This window comes from Camelus dromedarius, chromosome 5 (genome assembly GCF_036321535.1).
Source record: "Camelus dromedarius isolate mCamDro1 chromosome 5, mCamDro1.pat, whole genome shotgun sequence".
Classification (NCBI taxonomy): domain Eukaryota; kingdom Metazoa; phylum Chordata; class Mammalia; order Artiodactyla; family Camelidae; genus Camelus; species Camelus dromedarius.
The window spans coordinates 57,881,705-57,905,239 of NC_087440.1; the positions used below are offsets into that span (position 1 = coordinate 57,881,705).

A 23,535-nucleotide genomic window follows, 5' to 3' on the forward strand; every position below is an offset into this window, starting at 1 on the left:
TCTTTTCTTACTTTCCATTATTTCACATACTCCAAGGCACAAGGTCAGTCAAAGAAATGAAGATAATTAATTAACATGGTTAAATGGCACTTCACACAGTATGCCGAATTAGTTGTAAAGAACTATGAAGAAATATGCTAATTAGGAATATCATGGAAAAATGACAGTTTGACATTTGAAGCTTTGTCTATTTGGCATTATCTTTTCTTGCTTTTATCTGCATAATAATTCCATAGTTTACATTAATACACTTGCTTTTTTAGCAATGTAGTCAATTAATTAAATAAGGATTCATTCATTATTAGATGATATCAGTTCTTTAAGAATCCCTATATTCTGTTCTATGAATTTACACGTGTAATTATAAAGAAAACCTACCTTAGGGAATATCTTTATTGTTACTAGCAATAACATAGTATTGTAGAGATAGTTCACTATATTCTTTATAAAACTGAATTGATATTTTCCATTTTAATGAGGTATTGGACATTTGCCTTAAATGTACACACAGAAGGGAGCAGAATATCGGAGTGAATAACACCTGAATACACATTTAATTTATGGACTTTACAAATTAGCATTCTCTAACTTCACTTCCATGAAATTTTTTGTCACTTAAGAAGTAAGATGCCTTATTTAAGATATTAATTGTAATTTTTTTCAATGAAAGAAAAGTTATTTTTAACTTAGATTTCAAGGTATTTGGATGGAAACTTTCTGCTAAAGAGACATACACTGAGAGTTCATGTAACCAGAGTTGTTTCATTATTGGTGATGCTGTATTTCCAAAGTCATCCTCTACTCTTAGGGAATTTTGAGGAAAGACTCAAAGAGAACAAGAAAAATTATCTGGTAATCTCGCCTTTAGCAATCTCAAACAAAAGGCCAATGATCTTAGATTTACAGCATGTACTCCAAGATTAACTGATTCACAATAAGTGGCTGAATTGATGATTTGTTTTATCTTAGTGGTTCATTTAATTGTACTCATCAAAGCTTGGTGAAAGGCTGTTCAAAAACTCGGCAATTAGTCCTGGGAAATTGCATAAACAAAAACTATTTATCTCGGCATGAGATTCAATAAATACCACATTAAGGATAAGAGTTTCTAATTAGAGGGGGGCCACATGTCTATACCTGCACATGAAGGTATCTGAGAACCAACTGGAACTGCATCTGTCTGCATAAACTCAGCAACATACACAGCATTACAAATAGCTTCCTTCTTGCAGATGAATTTGAATGCGCTCAAATTGAGATAATGCTCTTTATCTTACAGTGGTATTTCTGAAATCTCTATTTTAATAGGTGTTACTCTAAAAAAAAAAAAGAGTTCTATGGTCAAATACATTGGGATATCCTGTGTTAAAAGAATGAAGTAGTTGGCTTCCTTTCTTAGGGGACTTCTCTGATCCTTGAATATGTTAAAATGTGTACTAGACTGTCTAGGAGAGGTGTGTAGTACATATTTTACAAGCTTATTGCCACGGATTACCATTTTCCTCTAAATATTCATTAACATGATGAGGAATCTTTCCTTTAAAAATAAGGTTGGAAGACCCTTTCATAACGTGACTTTCTAGTTGAGCCAGTTATGGTCGCTTATATATTCTATTTTCTTTTTTCTTTTTTTTTTTTTAACATTTTTTATTGATTTATAATCATTTTACAATGTTGTGTCAAATTCCAGTGTAGAGCACAATTTTTCAATTATACATGAACATATATATATTCATTGTCACATTCCTTTCTCTGTGAGCTACCATAAGATCTTGTATATATTTCCCCATGCTATACAGTATAATCTTGTTTATCTATTCTACAATTTTGAAATCCCAGTCTGTCTTCCCACTCCCACCCCCTTGGCAACCACAAGTCTGTATTCTATGTCTATGAGTCTATTTCTGTTCTGTATTTATGCTTTTTTTTTTTTTTTAAGGTTCCACATATGAGCAATCTCATATGGTATTTTTCTTTCTCTTTCTGGCTTACTTCACTTAGAATGACATTCTCTAGGAGCATCCATGTTGCTGCAAATGGCGTTATGTTGTCGGTTTTTATGGCTGAGTAGTATTCCATTGTATAAATATACCACATCTTTATCCAGTCATCCATTGATGGACATTTAGGCTGTTTCCATGTCTTGGCTATTGTAAATAATGCTGCTATGAACATTGGGGTGCAGGTGTCATCCTGAAGTAGGGTTCCTTCTGGATATAAGCCCAGGAGCGGGATTCCTGGGTCATATGGTAAGTCTATTCCTAGTCTTTTGAGGAATCTCTGTCCTGTTTTCCACATATATATTCTATTTTCTTGTTCTTTTTGTAACACCTTTAAAAAGTAACTTTTCACTTATAGAAAAGTTGTAAAGACAATACAAAGAACTCTTATTTACACTTTACTCAGATTTCTTAGTTTGCCACATTATTTTTTCACGCTCTCTGTTTTTCTTTTTATGTTGCTTTTTCCCTCTGCCTTGTTGCTAGCTAGCTAGCTAGTTACCTATCTACCTGTCATCTATTCCTTCATGAACTATTTGAAAGTAGTGTCTTTTACCCCTAGTGCCCTGCACAGCACCTGAAACATGGTAGAGATTCATTAAATGATTGATGATTAGTGAAGGATGTCTTTCAGAATCTTATCTAAGCAAAGTTCAATTACAAAAGGCAATCCTGGAATAATAAATATGAAACCTATATCTACTATAAAAAGCCAGTGAACCAGTTTTAAATTTCAGGAATACTATTTTCCTGTTTCTTAACGATTTCAGCATTTGAAAGTTTCCAAACCAAGAATCAGAACAAACGCCTGACTATATTTTCTTTTTCTGAATTATGAATGTGCTTATGTGGTGCACCACAGCCAAACACCTTGCCTTCTATTTCAGTCCAGGACATATATGTTCAGCCCTGTGGTTTCCAACCAACTGGTACACTTACTGATTGAATTAAACTTGCACAACCCACTGAGTCACAGAATTGATTCTTTTCTGGGATCCTTTTCTCTGTGTATAGCTCTGTTTTCTCATTTTTTCCCTTTAGTTTTATTTCTCTATACAGAATAAATTTTCTACTAGTATTAAAGTTCAGGGAAATTTGTGTATTCATACCAAAGGAAAGAAAACAATATAACATGGTGCATCCAAACAAGTTATGGCCTAAAATAAATCTTTCTTGAATCAGTTTGGAGAATAAGAGTGTACAAAGTAGAGGTTTGTATAAAATTCCAATAAAATGTGATTTATTTGATTTTAAGAATGCTAAATGAATGCTATAAGAATTATATGCTAATTATATGAGGTGCCTAAAGTACTCAAATCCATTGAGACAGAAAGTAGAATAATGATTTCTAGGAGTCAGAGGGAAGGGGAAATTGAGAGTTACTGTTTATTGGATAGGAGTTTGAAAAGAAGAAAAATGCTGGAGACAGACAGTGGTGATGGTTCATCACAGCACAACAAACTGAACTGAATACTTAAAAATGGTTAAAATGGTAAAATTTATGTTATGTGTATTTTACCACAATTTAAAAAAAGAAAGCTAAATGTTATTGAAAAAAATATCTATTTGCCTATAAATATATAAATATCCTTCTGGTTTTTGAATCATACAATTATGGTTATATTCTGCCTACATAAAATTAAAGTTTACATGTAATCTTTTCATACAATAGATTTACTTGGTAACTTTTCTACTTTTGAAAGAGAATTTGATAGGAGAGGTGGGGGAGGAGCATGATTTAGACTTTTTAAGTGTCTGGGGAACACGTTGGTCCCATGGCTGGCTCTCACCTCGGGGAGGGCAGAGAGACTGAGGACCGGAGGTAACAAGGCTCCCACCAAGAGCTAGGCAAGGAGGGTATTCGCCCTGGAGCACACTTGGATCCTGCAAGAGAGAGTGGATCTGGAGTTCCATAAAATGAGGGACTCCCACAGCAACAGTCTGTGAGGAGTGGCCCATTATTTGTAATGAACTATTCCATCTATTACATCTTTGTGTCTAGAAGTTCCTCTTTGTAGGTAAATTTTCTTGTCTGTTTCTGGCTTCTGTTCTCCTCCTCCTGTCATGTATATCTAATATCTACGCACAAGTCCAATGTCAGCACTTTTCCATTATTGCTTATCTTTGAGAAATACTATTTTCCTATGAGAGAATAATGTGTGGAAGAAGCAAGAGGCATGAGTTGGGCGGTCCAAAGCTTGGGGTTTATCTGAAGTGCCGTTTCATCGATTTGTTCCCTTTGCCCTGGGAGTATGTCTCTCTCAGTTTTGGGTGTTCAAGGGTAAAGGTGTCTGGCCACCGGCTTTCTGTGCTATGATCTGCCGTTGCCACATTCTCTTCCTCTCTTACCCAATTTCACAACCTCCAGCTCCACAGACTAAAAGTTAGATGATAGGCATGTGGAAACAGAACACATTGTCCTCTTCAGCTACAACCAGCTCCCCTGTCATTCTCCCTCTAAGCAAAGGATCTTGATCTGCCTTTCAGGATTGTGACGCCAGCTTTTAGGGAAATCTGTTTTGAGCTCAAGGTATGCAGAGGTCTGAGCTAGCACTCAGCCTCCTTTCTAGGCTTTGGCCAACTTCCACAGTATTTCATAGGTAATGCTTCGCAGTTGGCCATGCAGGTTGTGACTACCTCCTTATTACATTGTCAATCCAGTTTCATCTCCATTGTTTTCATGTGTAGACAACAGTCTCAGATAGCAAAAATGTAGGACGTTACTTGAAGGAATTTCTGGATCTCTTCTCTAAATCCAGTCCTGAAGTTGCCAGTTTTAATACTGGAAAAACTGAGAAATCTCCGGAGAGACAGAAGTTGGCTGGGTTCCAGGTTCCCTCTGAAATGAGCCTAGGGAGGAAGGGGTCAAGAAGCCACAGATGGACCGTAGCATGGGTGTAAAGGGGAGCCCTGGGTGGATCTTGCCTTCTCTGTCACAACTTGAGGCAGAAACAGAGAAGCCCAGACTAGTGTGGGTGACACAACCATAATCTTTGAGCCCAGGGAGGAGAGGGAGGAATCAGACAAATACAGGGAACTGAGCAGGCTCTGGGGTCTTCCACCACCCTAACCTCCCTCCCACTGCACACTCCAAGAACTATTAGTTGCAACGGAGAGAGACAATTCTCAGAAAAGGAGAATGGTGGGGTACAGGGATGGGTAGGTTGCCGGGGGTGGTGGCCAATCTGGAGGCCAGACTGCCAAGCCTTTATCTTTCTTCTTTTATGCATTCCCTTTAAGTCTGGGCAAGACTTTCCCTGTCATTGATTGTGTTCAACAATGTGTTGGAGTCCTGATCAGCAAAATATGGCAACAAATAAATAACATGTTGAAGATTGGAAGGGGAAAAACTAAACAGCTATCATTTGAAAAATGATAAGGTAATCTACATTAAAAAAAAACAACCCTGAATCAACTGAGAACAAATAAGAGAGTGTGGAAAGTTTCCTTCACCCATACTGTTTCCTTACACCAGCATAACCGACTAGAAAATGCATTAGAAATCCAGACAGCATCCACAAGGACATTTAAAAACCTGCAAAGTATATATTTATACATAATAAACAGTTTTATTATTTTTCTTCTACCATTCCCTTGTATTTTATAGTGGTCATATAATGTGTTTGTAATGGTCAACATTAAATTATAGTTTATAATTTCCTGGATATGAAGGCAAGATTGTTATTGGACTAGAAGAGAAATGGACATCGCCTGAAAGTGGAGATAATCGAACAAAAATTCATAAAACTTTTATGGAGAAAATTTTTAACTGCTATTTGGGACGTAAAAGAAAGCCCCAATATTAGAGAGCCTAACCGTGTTCACCGATAGACAATATTATAATGATGTCAATTATCCCAAAATCATTCTATAAAACTCAGTATGATTTTAATAAAAATCTTAGCATATTTTTGAGGCTCTCATAAAATCTATTCCAAAATGTATATGGAAAAATAAATGTCCACAGATAAAATCCTGCAGTGACCTGTCATAATGGGAACCAGATTCTCACTGTTTTCAAACTTAACCTGTGTGAATAGCCAATCTTAAATTCCCATTTTATTCCTTGAGGGTTTGCAACCACTTATGGTACCAATTACTGCATAGACCAGCATTTTTGTTTGCCAACAACAGAACCCTCTCTATTTTGAGCAGAAAGAGGTTTTATTAAATGGTATGTATAGTTCACAGAATCATTGGGAGGGCTGACGAAACAGATTAAGCTGAGCATCTACCTCTGCCCCCAATACCCGCTTCAGCTCAGCATCCATACACACTCTCTTCCCCATTCACAAACTTTGAAGCAACTGCATGCTCCTACTAATATAACCACCCTCCTGCAAAGAAAATGTTCTCAACCTCCCCTGCCCAAAGGATATGCTAACATCTCAACATTGTTAAATCAACAAGATACAACTTTATACCCATTAAATGATCAATACTTAGAGAGAAAGATAACATTAGATATTAATGAGGATGTGAAGAAACGAAAAGTCCTATGTTCTGTTGGAGGAAGTTAAGCCGGGTTGGTTGTCCTGAGAGCAGGTCCTAGAGAGCTTAGTGAGATTAGATATGCATACATGACCATGAAATCCTCCTCCCGTATCCGTACCCTAGGGAAACCATCTTACAGATCCATGAATAACAGCACAAGGATACTCATTACAGCACTGCTTGTTGTGAGGAGTTAGAGGTCACGTAAGTGTCTATACTGGGGAATGATAAAGAGACAGTGACGAATGCACACCCTGGACTCTGCAGCAGTCAGAAACAATGCATTTGCTGCTCACAGAGAAAGAGCAGTAGATCTTAAAAGCATAACATGGTCCCCAAAGTAAGAAGCAAAACAATATCTATACCACAGTGCCATTATGTGAGTTCACATGCACACACAATGTATGTTTATAAGTATCTGTTCATACATGTGGACACATCTCAAGCACTTTGGAGAAGGAGACTAGTGTAGAGGATGGAAATGAGAATAAGGAAATCAAGTAGAGAAAAATAATAAAACAAATGATGAGCCTTGCATGGATGTGCAATGAAGTGCCCTGCATAGACAAATAGGGTTAGTTCAATTCTGCATCCGAGAGGTTTTTTTTTTCCAATAGGAAGATGCTCTGTGATTATGGCATCCCACTCCCCCCATTTAATCATAATAATTAAAAATTCAAAAATTGCTCTGAAGGTGCAGACACATTTCACTTTCAGACATAGCGCTGACTCGTTTATGTCTCTAAGGAAACTTCCACCAAATACTTCAGTCTTATTCACCTCCAAGCTACTTATTTTCTTGATTCCATCTAATCTTGGCAAAGGAAGGGAGGTTAGAACAATCTTTCAAAACTTTGAAAATGGTTCTAATTGCTCTACATTTAGGCAAAGTTACTGGTTGCTTAATAGCCATTTAGAGCTTTTTTTGGAAAGCAGACAGCCATTCCAGGCTATAAAGGTAGTTTCATGGAAATGTTTCTTTTGACAGAAGGAAGACATTGGAGAATTCGTATGCTATTTTAGCTGGCTCTGTGATTGCAATCACACAAATCGCTACATTCCAGAGAGAGCCCAGGAACAGAAGGTTTTTCCATTTCAGTCTTTCAAGGTAAAACATTATCTTTCCATTTTCTATATACCCCAGAGTATCAAGAAATGATGACATGTAAGCCATAATTACAATAACATTTCTAAGTCTTCCTTGATGGTCAGAGGTAAGGAAAGGAGAGAGGAAGACAATTCTTTTGTTCTCAGTGACATTAAAATGCCCATTCAGATAAGAAAAAAAGTATATTGGATTGGCTTCCCTTTGTTCAACTGTTGTAACCTCCTGCAGTCTCACTGCCTGTTTCACCCCAATATGAATTAGTGTTTCAGAGCAAGATAATGACTGACTTCCATGAGCCTGTGTAGTGCTACAGGACTGGAAATGGTTGGTGCAAAGAACTGGAATGAAATGAAAGGTGAATAGACTGCAGATTTGTCATACAATTTTCCAGCTGTTCAATCTGGACAGCTTCTGTTCCTTTCTTTAATACTTTCATTTATGCACATGTAACACCATGAGGAAGCAGATAGTATAAACAATATCTCTTGGGTCATTCAATTTTGGCTTCATATTTTCAACTATGCTGATAACTGCTGGTCACATTTCTATTCCATTTGGGTGGTCTGATTTAAATGCAGAATATCACATGAGAGATGGCCAGAATGGGTACCTCAAGTGAAAGTTATATTCAGTAATGCAGTTTTAATTGCTCAGAAAACTCTAGCCTGGGAAACCCAGCTTACCCAGGCTTCCTGAGGACTGATCTTTGCTATAGCATCTGCTAAGGTCTGATGTGTGTGGCCTCTATTCACTACTGAGGGAAGGCTGTCTCTTAGGAGCAGAGCAGTGTTTAACAGTTGCAAATAGAAGTCTGTCTTTTTTAGAAATAAAGATTGAAAAGTATGAGCCCCTGAGCTATTAAAAATATGTCTCCATGCGATGAATAAGATAATCCACAATGACTTATTTTCCAGGATCGTTTCTTCGGGCATAAGTACTGTAGGATCAAAGAAAAGGTGCAATAAACCGAAATTCATAATAGACGCAGTTGACCTCTAACCCATGAAACCTTTCTGAACATTCTGTCACTGAAAGCGCCTTTTCTCTTCATCACTTTTCCCGCTTTGTGTCTCTACATGGCCATAAGCAGCTAAAATCAATGGCAGATCTGGATAGTATTTGCTAAAAACATGTTGGCACACAGATTCCACTGTTCCTAACTAAACATGAAGCTAAGAATAATTGAGAGATGCTAGAGATACGAGTAAATCCACAGTCTCATGGTAAACGGCAACAGACTCTCAACTATAGTCTGCTTGTGGCAGCAAGATAAAACCCAATATCAAACCTGTTTGGGTAATAATCTTTTGCTCTTTCTCTTCCAGACAACAAATAACCTACAGTCTTCAATCCCTAAATATTTTTGTGTTCACATTTTCCAAATACTTCAGGCTGCTATTCTGAGATAGTGGGAACCAGACCAATATGTCATCTTATCTCTCTTAAATAACGAAGCCCAGATTGCCACAATCAGCTAAAGCCAGGATTTAGAGGTAGCCATTCGAGAATGTGAGATGTTGCTAATGGGAGAAGTAGAACTTCGTAGCCAAGACTTCAGAGTCACAGCCTGTGTGTTAATGACCGTGGCTATCTGAGATAGTTGTAGATACACAGGAACATATGTGAGGCCAAAGGCTGAGGAACCCTTAAACATTGACGTTACTCCATGTTTAGTTAAACCATCTTCTTTCCTCAAGTGGAGGAATATGAAAAATTCTTGAAGGGAGTCCTCCCTGGACTATGCTTTTCAAAGCCAAGTTGATTTTACTCACAGTGTTTTTAAGCATCCATAATTTCACTTCTACTACCAATGGGAATGATATTGGTTGAAGCGTAAGAAATTATAAAAGATTTTTAAAATTTTTATTTAAAAAAATTTTACTGCAGTGTAATTTACCTACAACACTATGTTAATTCCAGGTGTACAACATAGTGATTTGATCTTTCTATACGTTACAAAATGATCACCACAGTAAGTCTGGTTATCCTCTGTCACCATACAAAGCTATTACAATATTATTGTCTGTATTCCACACGTTGTACATTTCATCCCCATGACTCATTTATTTCGTAATTAGAAGTTTGTACCTCTTAATCTTCCTCACCTATTTCACCCCCCAACCCACCTCCCTGGCAACAACCTGTTCTCTGTATCTGTGAGTCCATTTCTCATCTGTTATGTTTGTTCATTTCTTTTTCACATTCCACACATAAGCAAAATCATATGGTATTTGTCTTTGACTTTTTTCATTTAGCATAATACTCTCTAGGTCCAAACATGTTGTCACAAGTGGCAAGATATCATTATTTTTTATGGCTGAGTAACATTCCATCATATGTATACACACAAACACCACATCTTCTTTAGCTATTCATCCATCAATGGACATTTAGGTTTGCTTCCACATTTTGGTTATTACAAATAATGCAGCAATGAACATAGAGGTGCATTTATCTTTTTGAATTGATGTTTTTGTAAGAAATTAAAAGTTTAGTCTAGTGTGCCCTCAGCAAACTTCTGCCATCCGATTAATATGTGTGACTTTACTTTGCCCTCTTCCTTACTGCTGGATGTTGTTTGAATAAATTTGATGCCTGGATTGTCCCTGCAGGGCAAGGATGTGTTAGGTAGGTGCACTGTCTGGGTGGAATGGGTCTCGGATCAGGTCAAGCTGATAGGGTTGGTCACACATGGATTGCAGAGATAGAGGCAGTAGGTAGGAGCCAATGCCATAATTAGAAAATTGAAGGACATACATTAAAACTGAGAGATGAGATGGAGAAATTAACAGCCTCATTATCCAGAAAATGCTCATCCCAGAAAAACAAGGCAGGATGCAGGATGTTGGCAGAGTTAGCTGACTTAGGAGCTCGTATGCAATGGGGTTGCTTTGATGTGAAGCCTGGAGCACTGTGAGTGTGACAGCGTAAAGGAAGCTGGCTAGAATGGAAATGATGCAGCAACCCAAATTTAAGGATGGGACAGCAAGAGTGGGAGCAAAAGGAGATATAGATATACAGGCATAATAAATCCCTGGAAGCCTATTTTATATAATATTTCATAGAGGTTATCTGTCTATATTGGTATTTTTGGATAATTTTACTTCTTATTAATTATACTTTCTAATTTCCCTCCATTAAATGTGTATTACTTGAATTATTAAAAAGTTCAGAAAAAATACTTAAAAGAATCAAGTGAAAAAAGATAGTCAACTATCATATTTTAAGACAGTCTAAAATTCTGCAAGAACAAGACCAGTTGTTACACACACACACACACGCATGCACATACTGCATCTAAAGCCAAAAGAAACACATGGTTTGATTTGTTCCTACTGGAGAATGTTATGATTAAGACAACGTCTAGGGAAAGACATGATCTTTGTTCTCACATGTGTAGTGAAGGGTCAGCAGTGCCTGAGAGGGCTTATACTTTATAGTTCTAAAGGGGGGAACACAGTCCCTCTACCCTAAAGCTTGCTGAAGGCAGGAACTGTGTCTGCCACATTCACTAACGTATTTCCATGGCTCAGCACAGCACCTGTTTGCTCATCTGCAATAGGGAGTTAATCATATCTGTGTTTCAGTGATTATGAGGATTGAATGAGATAACACAGTATTTAGTTATTCCGGTTGTCTATTGTTGCATAACAACCCAAAACCTAGTAGCCTAAAGTAACCATGATGATGGTTTTGCTCACTAAGCTGCACTTCAGGCAGGGCATGGGTGGGAATGGCTATTCCTGCTTCAAGCTTCCGCTGGCGTGGCTTGAAGACAGGGCCTGGAGTTACCCGAAGGCCTGCTCACTCATCAGTCTGGTGGGGATGCTGCTGTGGGTTGGGACTTTCGCTGGGTACCAGAACACCTACATGTGGTCTCTCCATGTGACCTGGGCTTCCTCACAGCATCTTCCTTGGGGTCTAGGAGTGAACATTCTGAGAAAGAAAGCCGGTGGAACTCTTATGACCTTGCCTTGGAAGTGTGCAGCGTTGCTGCCTCCATATCCTATTCGTAGTCACAAAAGTCAACTCAACCTCAAGGGGAGGGAAAGTAGACTCTACCCCTTGATGAAGAGTGGCACGTGAGACCACAAGTATTGCTGTGCTCTTTTTTTTTAACTTTTTTTTATTGAGTTATAGTCATTTTACAATGTTGTGTCAAATTCCAGTGTAGAGCACAATTTTTCAGTTATACATGCTGTGCTTTTTTGAGAGTTCCGTCTGCCGTACTGGCACATAAGGGGATATTGAAAATTTAAGATAATTTTTATTTTAAGGTTAGATATTAGCTAGGTGTTATTAATCACTCTAGTTGTGCTACCTCTCCTCAAATATGCCATTATTTAATGAAAGTGTGACCTTCTGTAGCAAGAAATCAGTTCTTTCCGGTATGAGAAGGTCCTTGATTTCGGGAGAGTAATCTGAACTTCTAGTAGAAATTTGAGAGTTTGATCATAATCACAGCCTCTCATTCTGGAAAATTTATTTGAAGTGAGAACTAAAGTGAGCAATATTTTTGAGACAGTTTTAAGCATAGACAAAAATAAGATTCTTGCATAGATGGATATTTTGCTCAGGTGTGATCCAGGGGTATGTCTGTTGAAGCAGAGAGTGAGAGCAAGCAGAGAGGTAAGATGGCATAAAACTGTTAGTTCTCAGGTTCAGAGTAGCTGCAGGGTGGCACCAGCTGGGACTGGAGCTGGGTAGAATTAGGGTCAATGGGCCAGTTAGAATATGCAGCCCATGGGGGACTGCTTAGATGGGCACCTGTATCCTCAGAGGAGAGCAGGAAACAGAAGTGAGACCACATGTCCATGTGGTGTGCGTCCAGGGGCTGGCAATGATCCAGAGTCTGAACCTGCAGTGAAATCCCTGTCTTGGGATCTACAGTGGATGGGTGTGACCACCTTCCAGAACGAGGCAGGACTTGCAGGCGGTGACTGAGATACAGGCAGATCTCAGGCTATGGCAGAGGCAATATCACGCCTTCTACTGAAAAGAGGAGAGTGAGAGATGGAAACTGCGCCCCAGGGTTGGGATCTTCTCTGTCCCTTCTGGCCCCTTCTTACCCAAAGCGGAGTGAAGCGCTCCTGTAGTCCCCAAAGCTACTTAAAGCCCACTTTGGCTTCTCTTTTCACTACAGTGAAGACTGGGCTTCAGAGTGGATTGATTGAACAAATACAGCTTTCACTGATTTTCTAGGTAGATGAAGTGAAGCCCAAACTTCATTCCAAAATTTATTATTTTTTTTATACCATCCCTAAATGAATGGACGACCGGAACGCCAAAATTGTACCAAAATTGCCAAAGGCAACAAACATGTATTGATTTAATCAATATGTTTGCCAAGACTTACCATGGCATCCTTATAAATAAGGTCAAGAAATTGGATAATTAGGTGGCAAAAATGTGTCTCAAGAATACCGATAAATTACATAATGCTAATCTGGGCCTGCATTTCTCAGACTCGAGTAATATGTAGATCCCCTTTAAAGGAAATATATACTCATAGACCTCTGCAATATTGATTTAAAATTTTTATTATATTATTCAAGCACGTAAACAAATCTATAAATATGTCATTCACACTTGCAGGTCTTATTCAACAATAAATGTTTTAGAATCAAAACAAACACATGAAGAATCTGAAAAGAAAAAATACATATGCATGTGTATGTGTAACTGAATTACTTTGCTGTACACCTGAAATGAACATTGTAAATCAACTACATGTCAATTTAAAAACCACACAAATTAAGGAAAAACACAGTACAAGTTAATAGTATTCATTTAACATAATAGATAATGTCATTTGCTGGTAATAAATCACTGATGTTGACTTTAGTATTAACACGATGAGGCTTTGTGTCACCTTCTATAACTTTCAGCATTTTGGCTTCACTGTTTCCAATGCAGAAAAGGTTTACTTGCATAAACATCTGTACGAAATGAAATTTAAAACGCCAAGGATTTGTTTGATAGTTCAAGTTAATAAACCTTGTAATTTATCAAACTTCTGCCAGCAAGAAATTCTTACACACCAACTTTAGTTAATTGTTAAAGATAACACTAGGGTTAGTCTTTTTAGGGATTTGAAATCTGCACTAAATGGGAATTTAATCCATTTTTATCTGGAAGTGAAAATAATTTCTTTATACTTATAACATTTCCTGCTAAATTGGTATTCTTGAAGAAAAGTTAAATATTATTTTCAAAACTAAGTATTCAATCAACAACAAGCACTTATTGAGCAGATTTCTCAAACTACTATGTACTCTGTGAACACAGATCTCTCGTTACACTTCTCCATCTGAGCAGCCAGAATCCTCTTTGTGTGGGATGCCTTGAAACTATTTGGCTTTTACAGTGGTAGGCATTAATGCAAGTATTGAACACTAAAATGAAGTAGCAATACTCAGTGTTAACGCAATCACTGGATGATGAAGAATATGTTCACATTATTTTTTTAATTGAAGTATAGTTGATTTACAATATTTCAGGTGTACAGCAAAGTGATTCAGTTTTATATATAAATATATATGTACACATATCCATTCTTTTTCCAATTCTTTCCATTATAGGTAATTACAAGATATTAAATATAGTTCCCTGTGCTATACAGTAAATACTTGTTGTTTATCTATTTTATATATAGTGGTGTGTATCTGTTAATCCTAAATTCCTAATTTATCCCTCCCTCTGCCTTTCCTCTTTGGTAACCGTAAGTTTGTTTTCTATATTTGTGAGTCTGTTTGTTTTGTAAATAAGTTCATTTGTGTCATTTAAGTTTCTACATGTAAGTGATGTCGTATGATATTTGTCTTGCTGTCTGACTTACTTCACTTAGTATGATGATCTGTAGGTCAATCCATGTTGCCGAAAATGGCATTATTTCATTTTTATGGCTGAGTAATATTCCAGTGTGTGTGTGTGTGTACACCACGTATTTACCCATTTATTGGTCAGTGGACATTTAGACTGTTTCCATGTCTTGGCTATTATAAATAGTGCTACTGTGAACATTAAGGTGCATGTATATTTTCAACTTAAGAGTCTTCATCCTTTCCGTGTATCTGACCAGAAATGGGATTGCTGGATCATATTTTAACTCTATTCTTAGTTTTTTTAAGTAACCTCCATGCTGTTTTCCATAGTGGCTGCACCACTTTACATTCCTACCAACAGTGTTCACGTTATTTTTTAAAGATCATCATTTAGTGTAAATCTACACTTAAAATTCTGATTTCACATTCGTGGTTCAGGGTGGATATTTTTAGCAATTCTTAGCTTAATGCTTAGAACTGCTCAACAAATGATAATTATTTTATTATTGTTGTTGCTATGTATTTATTTAAAACATTGGTTGGCAACATAGCCCAAAGATAAGGGACTGGTACCAGGACAAGGGTTCTGAGTCACTTTTTCAGTCCTGTGCTGACTACCCAACTCATCTTAGGTAGCTCTGTATTTGAGGTTTCCCATCCACAATTGAAGTTGAAACCTTCTAGAATTGTTGGGAAGATCACGTGAGTTTAAAATTTAATTCAACTGATATCTATTATGCAAAAGCCCCCACGTAAGTCATATGACATCACATGCCAGTGCTCTGAAAATCAAACAATGCTGTACATGTCTTACATAATCTTTTACAGACATGAGCCAATTTAGAGAAAATTAATTTCTCAACAATAAAGCCCACTCAGAAAGAGAGCATCCAATCTGTGCCCCTGGACAACTTTTTGATTATTCTAAGGCCACACTATAGTAGTGATTATTCTCAGATCTTTCTGAAGCTGAGAAAGTATTGAGAGAAGGGATTCTTTACCTGGAATTCATGGATAGGCTTCAGGAAATGTAAGTTTCTGAAATGTATCGAACATTTGGTGTGTGTGTGTGCGTGTGTATGTGTGTGTGAGCGTGTGTATGTGTGCATGTGCTTACACACATTTCCGAAATGAAAGATTTAGATTTCATCAGATTTATAAAGGTGTATAAGAATCAAAATATATATGAACCTCTGTGTTAGACTAAGACTCTTAACTCTTAGTCCCATTTGAAAATTAACACTTCACTTTGATCTGAAACTCAGATATTTTTATGGAATCGCTTTTCTAGGAATGATGCTACAGTATTAGTCCTAGCCATATTGTGATGCAAAGCATGAATCAATTTAATGAGGGTAGTTAACATCCTTTTTATCTCGATCAAACATAAATTAGGACTACAGATTAAGCAATACTACAGCCACTGAACTGATGCCATTGGACTGTGTTGCTTGATCTGGAATTACAGTATTCCTGGCCCCAAATAGGTGGTGCTCCTTAAACATGAGCCTGACCTTTATAGATGAATTCTGCTAAAGTTGCAAGGCATCTTTTCAGCTCAGTGAATATGAATCCGTATTTATATGAGGACTAACCAGGTTCAACCCGGTTCTAGCCTTCAGTTATTTTATGGAGTCATGTCTGGTGAGAGCACATATCCTAAGTATACAGTTCTGTTTTGACAAATGCTTACACCTGTAAAACCCACACTTTGTCAAGTTACAGAACATCTCCATCACTCTAAAAGACCCTTTGTCCCCCTTCTCAGGCATTCTCTCTAGAGACTGATCTGGTTTATCTTAAAATGCCTTCGGTTATTTTAGAGTTTATCCTACTTTCTTGTTTAGAAAACCAGTTGTCAGATTGACGTAGATCAATGTTTTCAAACTGTGTTTCCTAAAGTCTTAAAGATCTAAGAAGGTGGCTTGGGAGCCACTGTAAGAAGACTGGAGAGGGGCTAAAGGAGGATCTCAAAGAGATCTGGACACTTCCCCAGTTCCTGCTTCAGCTGGAGCAGCTTCCCTTGGAACTCTTTCACAAACTAGAATTCCATGTGGGGATTGATTTTAAAAGAGGTTCTGCTGCTTTCAAAAAAAAAAAAAATTGTCTGGCATAGGCTACTGTGCCAAAAATAACTGTAGTGTTTAAATCAAACTATTGTGGAATCTAACCCTTAAAATGACAATTAAGACTTCCTGAGACCCAAGGGGGTGAGCAAAAGTCAACAGTTGTGCAGAATGGAGGCCGACAAGACAAGGTGGCCCTAAGTTGAGGCTAAGAGCAACAGGATTCGGGAAAGCAGCTCCACAGTGGGGTAGCCTTTCCCGAGTGTTCTTTCCAAGTGATGTAGAGGAGTTCCTTGATTCCAGGATGATGCTTTTGCATTTTAGGCTATGTTTTCTCTAGGAAGGTGATCATTTTGACTGTTTCAGGTCCAATCTTGTGCCTTAAAACCAACTGGACTCAGAGACCGGCCAAAGTCATTTGTGACAATATCTAACTAGGCTTTGTCCAATTTTCTCCTTAAAAATCCAACTTCATTGCTTTATGAATTCAACCTAATGTATATCTGTGCTTGGAGGTTTGTTTTGATTTAATGGAAGAAACTATCAATTGTGTTCTCATATTTATGATAGATAAATAAAGGAAACTATCTTCAGACAGTTTTTTATTTTTATGAATTATCAGCTTTTAATTGCTTAATTTTTATAAAGGACCCATTAGAAAAGCATCTTTGTAGGTTGTCTATTTTAATGTTGTTTTCCTTTGAATTTTATTTTAAGACAGAGTGTAAATAATAACACTTTATATTTATATCTTGATTTAAGTTTTGTGAAATATATCACATCCATTTGTTATAATAGCCCAGAAAAGTATGTATTATTACCTCCATTTTAAAGATGAGTAAACTGAGGCAGTGTTCACAGAGGGAAAGAATCCTGGAGAATACTCATTTTAATCACTAAATCACTATATAGTGCCATATAACCAGTACCTAGCATTATTTACCTGCAGTTTTAGTACTGGTGTATTTAGTTAAGAGGCAATAAGTAACTGTTCTTAACCCAAGACCTTGGTGTCACCTCATTTATTAGCTAATTTTTAATGTTGGTTTCATCTTTTAAAGAAATTTGTCACCTTCATTTGTAAATATTTTAAAATTTTAATTTTAAAAGGCTGTTTCCATTAGGAGAAGAGAGGAAATCATTTCCAAAAACTTGAGAAAGTGCCAGGAAAAGCTAAATGATTAATTTCCCACAAAGTGCATCAGGCGTTTCATTTTGGCAAATGATCTTGAATTAGAAATCTTCCTTACACTGGCAATAAAATCTTTGTGAGGCTCTCTGAGCCAGGAAAAGGCATATCTGACTGGATGGTGAGGAGAGACAAAAACATAGGGAAAAGCGCCCCTTAGAATGAGTAGACTCAGAAATGCCTATAAAACACTCAGTGAACAAGCCAAGCTTTGCTAACAGATGTGCCCAGCCTGATCATCTGGCTGACAAAGGGCCATATTATAAGCAAGGATTAGAATATAATTTTTCAACAAATGATCACTTAACCGAATGCACCATTACTACGAGGTACACTCCCCAGCAGAGAGGAAGAGAGCATTTATTCACACGTGGGAGAACCAATACCGGAAGCAAGATAGTCTAGCAGAGGATAACACTGCGGTCTTGGGGTCAGATTGGAGCCATGAATCTGGATGAGTCATTGAGGGGCTGAATCCCTTCAGAGATTGTAGATGAGAGTAAGAAGGAAGCTGAAAGACAGAGAAAGCAGATGACAAAGGGTGAGACCAGGCAGCTGGACAAAAGGCGGTACAAGTTGTTAGGATCCAGGACAGCCACTGGGGGGCAGCAAAAGCGCCACTCACGTACGTTCCCCAGCGTCCTTTCATGAACCACAAGTTTTTAAAGATGTGAGTCTGTCACAGAATCCAGACTTGAAACTGCTGGGAGTCCATAAAATATTTCTTCATGACTCTTATGTAATTTAATCCAAAAGAACTTTCATAGTAACTTTAGAGGTTCAAGGAATCAGTAGGAGAAGGGAGGCTTGGTGAAAGGATTTTCTGAGTAGGGGAAAACAGATGCATTCTTCCTTTCATTATTTTCTTTCTGTCTGCAATGATGCATAGAGAATTCTAGGACTAGTAACTAAGAATTCGGGACAGATGCTGTGGCCTTTCTTTGAAATGGTGGCAAGCAGGCAGCTAAAGCTATGCTGACATCTTCAATCAGAACACAGGATTAATGAAAGTATACCTGAGGAAATTGACCATCGGTTGATGAAACTATTTAATTAGAGAATTAATTAATTAAAGTACTTAGTTGAAATTATACCTGGGGGTTACAATGAGGCTCCCTTCAGAAAAGACTCATTACTCATTCTTTGTGCTCCCGTGAGTTTTCAGAAGCTGTATGGTGGAAAAAGCCTAGATTTTTGTTTAAATCACATTTCTCTTCAAAAAGGAAAATAAGAATCTAAAATGGTGAAAGACAATACTAGGTCATCTGAATGATCTCCAGAATAGACGTGTTGTTATATCAGTAGCTAATTTTGACCTGTGAATGCACTGGATTCCTTCAATTAAAGGCAAAAACCTCAACTTTGGAGGAAATGGGTGAATCCACCCTATGATGTTGGGAGGTTACTGGTAGACTAACTAAAATGGAAAATACTTGTTTTGTTCAGGGGATGTATTCCTCTTACTGCCATCTGTAGAGGCCTGAATTCCCTGCTTTTTAATTTTTATAAAAGTCTGATAAAGTTTCAAAAACAAATAGGCATTAACCAGGAATTCCCTTCCAAGGAAATAATTCCAAAAAATAATCAAAGATGCAAAAGATAATTTATGTTCAATGAAATTTTAAGACATGGGTTCTTTATTTAATATTTGAGATAATGAAAAATAACCCAACATTTTCATAATTATAATAAGCCTTTGTTGAGTACTAACTTTGTGCCAGATCCTGTTTTAAGCCCTTATATTGTTTCTCACAGCAGACCTAGGAAATGTGTGTTACTATTTTACCTGTTCTACATGTGAGGAAACCAAGGCTCCAAGAGGTTCATCAACTTGCTCAAGATCACACATCTAATAAAACCTGGAGTTGGGATTTTTGCTCCAGAACCCAGAGTCTTAACATTATATTATATAGCTTCTTTTTCCATAATGAAATGATTAAATACATTTTGGTATATCCTCATGATAGGATATTTTCCAACCTTTAAACATCACGCTTTTGAAGAATAGTAACACAAGCTTAGAAATAATATGTTAAGTGAACAAGCCAGGATACCAAATTATACATGTAGTATGACCTCAACTGTGTAAGATTCAACAGAAATATGCTGAAATGTTTAACATATATCTGGATGGTAGATTAAAATTCTCTTCTTTTTATCTTCGGGCATTTTCCACTTCTTTATATGAACGTATTTGGCTTCTATAATTATGAAGAAAGTTATTATGTAGCAGGTGTATAGTGAGGAGGAGCTTTACATTTTTATTCTGTAAGAAAATTTGGTATAATGAACTTGATAGTTGCTTAGGAATTTGTAGGCAAATTTGCATCAGCAGCCAAAACATTTGGTGGGAGGTGAGGAACAAGAATCTGACTCCTTCTCTCAGTGATTCATCGTTACTGAAACTGGTGGGGAGAGTTACGGTGGCTGTAATTAAGTAGCAGTGAAATGCAGATGAGGTCTACAAAAGACAAATGTCATGAAAGTAGGAAAGAGATGAGGTTAGCATGGTGACTCCTGCAGTTGTGGACCTTCAGAACATAGGGTCTGTGTCCCAGTTAGAATGTTTTTTGCTATGAGTGGCACAATACCCAACTAAAATTGACGTAAGTAATAAGAATACTTATTATCTCTCATGAGAAGAAGTTGAAAGGCAAAGTGGTTCCAGGTTTGGTTCGGCAACCCAGTGCAGTCATGAACCCTGGTACTTTCTCATTTTTTCCCTCCCCGTCCTCATTTTGTTGACAGTATTGTCCCTCATTGTTTCACGATGGCTGCAGTAGTTCCAGGCATCACCTGTAGATGTAATTACATTCAACGCATATGAAGAGTTGTTTTTCCCCTATACGTTTCTTCCTACTCTGGGTATACTTCCCATTTGTCCTCGTTGGTCAGGCATGTGTACCAGCAAGAGACGAGGGAAAGGGGAATGGCCATTATTAGGCGTCAAACATTGTATGTACAAGCGCTTCTGGGTGATGTAGTAAATATTAGAACTTGACCTGGTCCTTTGGGTGACACAGCTGTGTATTCAAAGAGCTGTAACATTGTAAATTGGGAGTCCCAGCCAGATTTGACATGGATTACCTTGGATGGACATAGCAATGAATCAGGGTGAGGGTCGGGAAATGATAAAGCACCCCTGACACTTTTGGGTATCACTAGCGAGAAGGCTCAGGTGGGATTCAAGTGGTTGCATGGAAATGTGACCACACATCATGCTGATAAAATGTGATGTGGTGATTACTTTTTATAAATTTGAAATATAAAATTATCCAAGGAGACATATTAAGATGTGATATGGTAAGATGAAATATTTTTTTAAAAAAAGATAATATAAAGAATAAATATAATAGGTAAATATGGCAATAAAATCTAGAATGTAGAGGAAGAAAATAAACACCACCAGCAGATACATGAGTAAGGAATAAAAGGAAATAGAAGAATAAAGAGATCAAGTATAGTGATAAAACAAATTCAATTAAAGGCACATACTTAAAACAAGACGAAAAAAAGTGGAAGAAAGGGCTCCAGAAAGCTTGGGTTTTATATGACTTTAGTTTACAGTTCTTCAGGTTGTGGTAGTTACAGGAGACCAGCAAACATCTTCTTAAATTTCTTAGATAATTCTTAAAATCTAAGAAAGTGTGTCCCTATAGCCTCATGTTAAAATTAGTTATCTCTAGACTTTTTTTTTTTTAAGCCTTCTGTTAAAGAAATTGCCAAGTAGCTTTGGCCCAGCTCCAACTGGCTCCCAGTTCTTCCTTCCAGGCCCCAGTGGAAATGCAATGTTTCTGCCTTATTTCTGCTCAGGCAGACCTACAAGTCCACATTTTGTTCTTGCTCTTAATTGAAGGCATCATTTACAGGAGAAAATGCATAATTGACTGAATCATGTGCAAATCACACCAACACCTGGGGAATCCTAACTGTGGAGCCCACAGAGGGCATCTACCTAATTTGCAAGTGCAGCATCCAGAAATAAACCACGAGTAGGCACAAGTCAGATTCCCAAATGATTTGGACTGTCTGCTCCCTGTGTGCCTTCTAGACTACAGCAGCCCCTAGTAACTCTCTAGGCGTAAATCTCTGCTTGGTTTTTAATTTTCATTTGTTCAGTCTCTCCTTATCAGCCTCATGCAAGAACTGCCATTTCTACCCAGTAAAAGCTGATGGTCCAGCTGAGCGCACTACAGCCCTCTGAGTCCTGAGCTGGGTTATAATGAATCATAGTTATTCCCAACAATAGATGCTTTCTAAACTCTCAGCCCTTAAAACATACTGAAACTTACAACCCTTTAAATAAGCATTAAGTGGAAGTCTTATTTTTGTTACATGATACATGTTCATTTTAAAAGCTTAGAAATACAGATAAATACAAAGAAAAATAAAAACCGTTTAAAATGTTATTTCTTAAAGATAAATTCTGTTAACATATTGTGATAGGTCCTTTGGGTTTTGTGTTTTTGCATGTTTTAATAGTCAACAGATATTCACTGTGTGCAGGCCATGCCCTAGGAACCAGGCGTAGGGAATATAGTACTGAAAAAAGTAAGTCCCTCCTTCCATGGAGCTTACATCCTTCACAAAAAATGGAATCACTTCACACCTGCACTTTGAAAACCTACTTTTTATCAATTTTAAGTACACACTGCATATATTTTCATGCTAAATATAGATGTATGCAGTAATTTTAAATGACTAATAGTTTAGCATTTGAATGCTCCATAATCTTTTTCAGTTCCATAATTACAGTTTCCATTGTTTTCTTTGCTATTACCGAATAAACAACTTTTTAGAGGAGCTTGTACCTTGGCACATAAATAAATGGGCACATGTATTCAATTACATCCCTAAGGTGCACTTCATACTCCAGTGCTTTGAGTCCTAGATCATACACCTCTTTCTGAGTGAATATCTAGGCCTATTTTATCCTTATTTTTATATTTCCTTATATGAATAGTCTTGTATTTAAAAGCAGATCCCCACCCTGCCCCCAAAAATAAAAGCAGTTCCTTATTGATTGTTATTATGAATAGTAAAGCAATAGACATTCTTGTGGGTTTACTTGGCACATTGATATCAATATTCATTTCTTTATTTAATTAGATTTTAAAATTGCAATATGTGCTTACTCTAAAAATAGAGAAGTATATTAAATGCAAAGCGTAAGCTTCATTCTATCCTTTCTTCCTATCCCCAGTTCAGCTCTCTGGAGGTACAACAGCAGACCTTCTCTGTGCATTTATTTTGAGTATGAATTTCCTCCACAGATCCTGTATGCACCACGTGAAGTTTTTGGTCTACGGCATCCATGCTCTCGCTTCTTTGCGACCACACCCTGATTTTTAGGAATCCCACTCTTTCTCCACTAAATCTGCTCTGGATCCTCTGGCTTCCTTGTTGTTCCTCACACAGGTTAAAATGAATTAAAAATATTCCAGCTTCAAGGCTCTGCACTTGCCACTACCAGCCGCTGCTTGGAAAGCTTGTCCCTCAATTCCCATAGCTCCCTCCCTTAATCCTTTAGGTCTCAGCCCAGATGTATCTTGTCAGTGAGGTACTTTCTAATTGCTCCATTTAAAATGGCAGCCGCCTCAGAAAACTAACACAACATTGTAAATCGCCTATACTTCAATAAAAAATAAAATTATATTTAAAAAAAATGCCAGCCCCCAGCCCCATACCTCCATCTCCCTTCTTGATTTTACTCTCTTGCAGGTGCTGTCCATCACCTGACATTGTCTATCTCACCCATTCACTTGTTTCTTATTTGAAACCCCCACTAGGATGTAAGCTCTGTGAGAGCAGGGATTTTTGTCTGTTTTGTCCACTGTTATGCCCTCAAGGATAG

At 37.4% G+C, this 23,535-nt stretch overlaps 1 long non-coding RNA gene across 1 annotated transcript in view; it reads left to right on the forward strand.

The window, feature by feature from the left end:
• The window catches only part of LOC105086233 (uncharacterized), a 198,496-nt gene that overhangs the window by 77,891 nt on the left and 97,070 nt on the right, over positions 1-23,535 (forward strand). Inside the window, exon 3 of the long non-coding RNA XR_010380989.1 lies at positions 7,483-7,602. This is a non-coding gene — a long non-coding RNA (uncharacterized LOC105086233). The remainder of the gene's footprint in view (positions 1-7,482; positions 7,603-23,535) is intronic.